The following is a 7,738-nucleotide window of genomic DNA, read 5'->3' as shown; positions in this document are numbered from 1 at the left end:
ATTGTACAGTGTTTTGTCTTGTGACAGTTACATTCTAGCAATCTGTCAAAATGGAAAGATTGCATCAACAGTTACATATGCAAAGAATTTATCAGTGCACTGGCCTGAAAACTCAAGAGAGTTCTTCATATGTAAGAACAACTGAATGCCTATCTGTTGGTTGGCAACTAAGAGCCACTAATATAATCATATGAAAAAACAAATGAAAGGATCACTGTAGTTGACTTGGTGAAAGGGTGTGAGACATTCACTAACTTGATGTAGGCTGCTGAAACAGTACCAGTTGATAGGCCTTCGTTGTCCTGCATCTAAGTTCTCATTTGGACATGTTGTGTACTATACTGAAACACAAGAAAATATTGACATCAAACAATGGATGACAACAATATAAATGATCAAATGCTCTTACCGTATTAGCCTACAGTAAATAACCACATAAAAAAACTAAGACCAATATCTCTCTCATATATATATATATATATATATATATATATATATATATATATATATATATATATATATATTACCAGGCGCCATGTATCCCAAACAGGGTGGCCAAGGGCTTAGAGTTAAATGTTTTTACAGGGAGGGGCACTAATCCTCCACCAACCCCACTTGACACGTAAGGAGAACGTTAAGCCAACAGCATCTGGTGTTCCCAGGCAGTCACCCATCCAAGTACTAACCAGACCCAACGTTGCTTAACTTCGCTGATCGGACGGGAAGCGGTGTACTCAACGTGGTATATATATATATATATATATACGGTATATATATATATATATATATATATATATATATGGTGTATATATATATATATATATATATATATATATATATATATATATATAAGCCAATGAATGAAAAAAAAATCATACACCAGATTACTGGAGTCTTCTATTCATAAAATATTTGTACCAGTTGTACTTGAACAGCTGTAGGTTGAAGTCTGGGGGGAAAGCAAATCTGGGGAAACGAGTTGCAGAGAGATGCAGTTCGGGGAATAAAAGAATTATGATAGGGAGAAGTTCTGCAATATGGCTGAGTGACATTCCAGTCATGAGCGCTACCAGATGCCCGTGTAGCACGAGGGAAGGCATGGAAAGGTGGCACAATGGACGCAACTTCGTCTGAGCATTTGCCATAAAAATATCTGTAAAATAATGCAAGAGAGGCAACATTCCTTCTTATTTGTAGGGGAGACAGGTCAGGAAGAAATCAGTAGGATAGAAGTTGTGGAAGCAATGAAGAAAGTTAAATCGGGAAAGCCCCAGGAATTGATGGAGTGTGTGGTGAAATGCTGAAGCATGGGGGAGAGATAGTAGTAGAATGGATGTGGAAGATGTGCAGATTGGCCTGGGAGGAAGGTAGAGTCCCGGAGGATTGGAAGTCAGGTATAATTATTCCCTTGTACAAAGGAAAAGGGGAAAAAGAAGTGTGTGGTAATCATAGGGGCATTTGTCTTCTTAGTATAATAGGAAAAGGTATTATAGGATACTTATTGACAGAGTTAGAGAAAGAACAGAGAAATTAGTTGGAGAAGAACAGGGAGGCTTTAGGAAGGAAAGAGGTTGTGTAGATCAGATATTCATTCTTAGATCTTTAGTGGAAAAGTTTCTAGAGAAGGGAAAGAAGTTGTATGCGGCTTTCATGGATTTGGAGAAAGCATATGACAGGGTAGATAGACAAGGATTGTGGAAAATGTTAAGAATATATGGAGTAGATGGGAAGTTGTTGAATGCTGTGAAGAGTATGTACGATGGTGCGAAGGCTGCAGTGCGTGTGGATGGTGAACTAAGTGAATTTTTCTCTTTGAAAGTTGGGTTGAAACAGGGATGTGTCATGTCTCCATGGTTGTTCAATCTGTACATGGATGGGGTAATAAAAGTGGTACAAGGTAGGGTAGTGGATGTTGGAGTGGCCCTGGTGAAAGAGGATAGTGTTTGGAAACTCCCTGTACTGTTGTTTGCAGATGATACTGTGTTGTTGAGTGAAGACGAAGGGGAGCTGCAAGGCTTGGTGGATGAGTTTGGGAGAGCGTGTAAGAAACGGAATCTAAAGATGAATGTAGGGAAGGGTAAAGTGGTGGTCTTTGAGAGAGGTGAAGTCAGTGAATGTACAGCGAGGTTGGATGGTGAGGAATTGGAAAATGTGAGTACGTTTAAGTACTTGGGTAGTGTGATGAGTAAGGATGGAGGTTTGAAGGGTGAAGTGCTTGAAAGGGTACAGCAGGGAAGAAAGGTTGCTGGTTCTTTGAGAGCAGTGATAAGAAACAGGGAAGTGAGCAAGGAAGTGAAAAAGTTACTACATGACAGAATTGTGATACCAACTCTAACGTATGGAAGTGAAGTTTGGACGTTGTTGGAAGGACACAAGTCAAGAGTGAGAGCAATGGAAATGAGTTATTTAAGAGGAGCCTGTGGAGTCACATGGAGAGACAGGCTGATGAATGAGGATATAAAGGAGCGTTGTGGTGTGGATGTGGATGTGATAGGAAGCGTTATGAGGAACGCACTGAGGTGGTTTGGCCATGTGGAGAGGATGGAGGGTGAAAGACTGACGAAGAGAGTGTATGTTAGTGAGGTGGAGGGGGGAAGAGGGAGGGGGAGGCCGAGGATGAGATGGAGGGATGGAGTGGAGAGGTATATGAGAGAGAGGGGTGTGAGTTGGGAGCATGGCAGTGGAATGTTGGGGGACAGGGCGACTTGGAGGCGATTTGTTTGTGGCCACCCCAAACGGGATTGAGGCGTCTGGCAATAGATAGATAGATAGATAGTTTATTTATAATAGCAGGGTTATTAATAATTCCAGTAGCTTTGTTCTGAATTTTGTCTAGTTGTTTTAATGCAACCTCTCTACATCCATTCCACAAGGGTAAGCAATATTCAAGCTGAGAGCGCACATGACTCTTATAAATTATAGCTAAATGCTCGTCAGCGAAAAAGTTACTGACTCTGTACAACAATCCAAATTTCTCCGAGACGGTTCTAGCAAGTGATCTGACGTGAGAGGTCCAGCTGAGGACACTGGTAAGTGAGACACCAAGATTTTCAGTATTTTTGGAGATGGGAATATTAGCAGCATTAAAGGTAATATACGAATCTTGCAATATCTGTCTGTTAGTAAATTGTATACACTTGGTTTTACTCGCATTAAATGAGACAAGGTTGTTTTATCCCTATTCAATGATCGTAGATGAGTCTCGATTTATGGAGATGGCTGTACTGAGTTCAGAGTTTGAGATATTACAACAGACTTTATAAATGGGTGTTAGAGTGTGAATGGACTGTGAAGTATTGAGTCATCTGCATATGCATGGATGGGATTGTGGGCGAAAGATAAGGTATCATTAATATGAACCAGTAACAGGGTTGGCGCCAGAACTGCATCAATGATCGACTTTGAGCCCCTTCTTGTTTGCAATGGTGATGGACAGATTGACAGATGAGATTAGACAGGAGTCTCCATGGACAATGATGTTTGCGGACGACATTGTGATATGTATTGAGAGCTGGGAGGAAGCTGAGGCAGAGCTTGAGAGATGGTGATATGCACTGGAGAGAAGGGGAATGAAAGTAAGCAGAAGCACGACTCAGTATATGTGTGTAAATGAGAGAGATGACAGGGGAACCGTGAGGCTGCAAGGTGTAGAGGTGGCAAAGGTAGATAAATTCAAATACTTGGGGTCAACTTCACAAAGTAACGAAAAAGAGAGTGCAGGCGGGATGGAGTGGGTGGAGAAAGGTGACGAGTGATCTGTGACAGAAGGGTCTCTGCAGAAATGAAAGGGGAAGTTTATAAGACTGTAGTGAGGTCAGCCATGTTGTACGGAATGGAAACAGTACCACTGACAAAAAGACAGAAGGCATAGTTGGAGGTAGCAGAATTGAAGATGTTGCGTTTTTCACTAGGAGACACGAGGTTGGACAAAATTAGAAATGAACATATTAGAGAGACAGCGCACGTAAGTCAGTTTGGGGACAAAGCTAGAGAGGCGAGACTGAGATGATGTGGACATGTGCGGAGGAGAGATGAGGAGTATGTCGGGAGGAGGATGCTGGAAATGGAGTTACCAGGCAGGAGAAAGAGAGGAAGGCCAAAGAGAAGGTTTATGGATGTAGTGAAGGAGGACATGCGGGTGGTAGGTGTAAGAGAAGATGCAGATGACAGAGTAAGATGGAGACGGGTGATCCGTTGTGGCGACCTCTAAGGGGAGAGCCGAAAGGAGGAGAATAGGATAAGAGATCATTAATATGAACCAGGAACATGGTTGGCTCCAGAACTGATAATTGTGGCACGCCGGTGTTAACTGAGTGAAAATTGGAATAAACATCATCAACTTTTATTTTTCTGTCACTGAGACATGAGGAAAACAGAGGAACAAAAGACGTTAGTCCATTGCAAGGGAGTTTGGATTGCAGGAAATTGTGCCATACTCTGTTGAAAGCTTTAGATATATCAAGGGCTACTGCATGAGTTTCTCCATGTAGGTCCATTGGCTGATGGATGGTATGAGTCAGGAGATTGAGTATGTCAATGGTGGATCTTTCGTGGTGAAAACCATATTGTCTGTCACTAATTAAGTTGTCAGATTCAAGGTGTTTAACTCTGTGCTTATTAATTAAAATTTCAAATACCTTACCAAGAGAAGATGGCCGGAAGCCATCTGAGTGTGCCTTCCGCATTACGGAGGTTATTCTCTCGGACGTGGAAGCATACTTTCCTTTCTCATATCCTTTGACTAATGCAAGAAAGCCTTGGTTTGATCACTCTTGTTCCAATGCTGTCCGCAGCAAGGAGAGGGCCTATAAAAGGTACCGGAGTCAACCCACTGCTGAATCACATCTTTTTTATGTTTCCGCCAGGAATCGTACTAAGTCCGTTCTCCCTGCTAAAATTAATTTCATCTGTACTAAATGCTCTCAACTCTCCAACACGAAATTTTCCCGCTCCCTCTGGCACCTTGGCAAAAATCTTTCTAACAACTTTACCTTATCAATCCTTCCCTCCTCATTTCTACTCTGATGTTCCCTTAGCTATTTCTTCTACTGATAAAGCAGATCTCTTCGCTCAGACTTTCTCCTCCAGTTCCACTTTAGACGATTCCGGTGCTGTTCCTCCATCACAACCCCCCTCTGACTTCTCATGGCTAACATTAAAATTTCTTCTGCTTATGTATTTTCTACCATCACAGGCCTCAATATTAACAGGACAAATGGGCCTGATGGAGTCCCTCCTGTTGTCCTCAAGAACTGTGCTTCTGTGCTTACACCCTGCGTAGGTAAACACTTTCGCCTTTGTCTTTTTCTTGTACCTTTCCTTCTTGCTGGAAGTTTGCTCTCATTCAGCCAGTCCCAAAGAAGGGTGACCATTCCCAACCCTCTAACTATCGTCCAAATGTTTTAACATCATGTGTCTCATAAGTTTTCGAGTCTATTCTTAACAGAAAAATTTTAATGCATCTTTCCTATCACAACCTTCTTTCTGATCGTCAGTAAGGGTTCCATCAGGGACAATCCACTGGCAATCTTCTCACCTACCTTTCAAACTCCTGGAGATCCTCCTTTCGGGACTGGCAAAAGCTTTGCCATTGCGCTTGACATCTCAAAGGCTTTCGATATAGTCTGACATAAATCTTTAATTTTCAAACTGCTGTCTTACGGTTTCTGTCCTTCTATCTGTGCCTTCATCTATAGCTTCCTTCCTGGTCGTTCTATAGCTGCTGTTGTAGACGGCCATCGTTCTTCCCCTAGATCTATCAACAGTGGTGTTCCTCAGGGCTCTGTCCTATCACCAACTCTCTTTCTTTTATTCATCAACTATCTTCTAAGCTGTACATCTAACCCCATCCACTCGTATGTTGATGATTCCACTCTTCATCTTTCCATTCGGTTTCCACAACGCCCATCTCAGCAGTTACGTCAACAAACAAGGGGTGAGGCTATGACACACCTAATGTCTGACTTGGCTCCTGTATCTGACTGGGGTAAAACTAATCTTGTTTTAAATGCATCAAAGACTCAGTTTATACACCCATCAACCCGTCAAAATCTTCCACAGGAGTACCCACTACTGTTTAATAATATCCAGCTCAATCCTGCGTCATGCTTGAACTTGCTTGGGGTTTCATTCACTCGGGACATATCTTGGAAAGATCATATTGCATCTCTTGTAAAATCTGCTTCCAAGAGATTGGGTGTGCTAAGCCGACTCCGTGCCTTCTCTACCTCTGCACAGTTGTTGACTTTATATACGGGTTTTATTTGCCCCTGTGTAGAGTACAACTCTCATGTGTGGGGAGGTTCCCCACATACAGTCCTTCTCAATAGGGTAAAGTCAAAGGCTTTTCGTCTCATCAACTCTCCTCCCCTTATTGGCTCCCTTCAACCTCTGTCTCTTCGCCGCATTGTTGCCTCTTTATTTCTTTTCTATCGCTACTTCAATGGTCACTGCTCCTCTGAACTGTCTGCTTGCATCCCTCCACCTCTACGACGAGTGTGTAACGCCCGTCTAGCAACAAACTCTCATCCCTTTTCTGTCCAGTTGTCTAATGCAAGCGTTAACCTTTACTCTCAGTCCTTCATTTATGGAACAGGTCAACTTTGGAACTGTCTCCCTCTGTATTTCCTATGATATCCAGTCTTTCAAACACAGTGTGTCCAGGCATCTCGAAATGAACGGATCTTGATTTTGACTCAGTCTTGTATTTTCTTTTTTCTTGGAAGTAACTGTTTTGCGGGTCTTGTATTTTCTTTTTTCTTGGAAGTAACTGTTTTGCGGGCTTAGCCTTTGGTTCCTTGTTTCTCGCATAAAAGAAAAAAAAAGCTATTGGTCTGTAATCAGATGGAACAGAGGAACTTCCTTTCTTTGGAACTGGGTGCATATTGGCTTCTTTCCATGAACTAGGGAATGAAGACTTAAGTTTACCTAGTCTGAATAATTTAGCTAGAACAGAGACAAGTTCTGGGGAACACCTTTTTCAAAACTATTGGAGGAATTCCATCTGGGCCTGGAGCTTTGTTGGTTGGTAAATTGTATAGGATGGATTTTACATATCTTGTCTAAATTTTAAGCGGAACAATTTCGGGTTAGTCAAGTTCTAGTACTGGGACATTCTGGCTGGCTTCCTCCTGTAGTGCCATAATTTTAAATATAGTATAAATTAGTATTGTAAATGTAATTTTAAACTTAGGAATTGATATAATTATAATTTATACAGTTCATGATTTAACTGTTAAGTCCTATATTTAAGTTTAGTATTAGTTGGTATTCATAATGTGAAAATGATTCTGATGTTGACAGTACTAAGTCAAGTATTGGTGTGAATATGGGTGATTTTATACATGTGAACCAACCGTTTTCAACAAAGAGCATAAAACGGCGGAAATTTTAGTAGGAATTAACAATAGTGTATGCCTTCCTTCATATTCTGATCTAGAGATTTACATGTCAGTGTTAATAGTATTTCCCTTTTGAACTATGCAGTGATGGATTGGAAGTTGTCTGAAATATGATTGTTGATGATAGTCAATTGTGAAGCATTATTCATGTTATTGTCGTCGTGTTGTCAGTCACGTAAGCATATGAAACTGGCATGGAAATAAATTGTTCGGAGTCATTTGTTTTGGCTTCGTTATGCTTAAAGTTTCTGTACACCTATTACAAAAAATTATAAATATCGTAAGTCATTTTTCCTACATATGTTGAGTGCAAACGTACTCGTCGTATTCTTTTGAGA

The 7,738-nt window shown here is 41.2% G+C and overlaps 1 pseudogene; it reads right to left on the bottom strand.

The window, feature by feature from the left end:
* Positions 1 to 637: 637 nt before the first annotated feature.
* Positions 638 to 756, bottom strand: LOC145407957 (5S ribosomal RNA; annotated as a pseudogene).
* Positions 757 to 7,738: the final 6,982 nt, after the last annotated feature.

This window comes from Coenobita brevimanus, chromosome 74, assembly GCF_032717465.1.
Source record: "Coenobita brevimanus isolate Jiangsu-jjx chromosome 74, ASM3271746v2, whole genome shotgun sequence".
Lineage (NCBI taxonomy): Eukaryota > Metazoa > Arthropoda > Malacostraca > Decapoda > Coenobitidae > Coenobita > Coenobita brevimanus.
The sequence above is the reverse complement of the archived record's forward strand: the minus strand, read 5'-3'. Positions and strand labels throughout refer to the sequence as shown.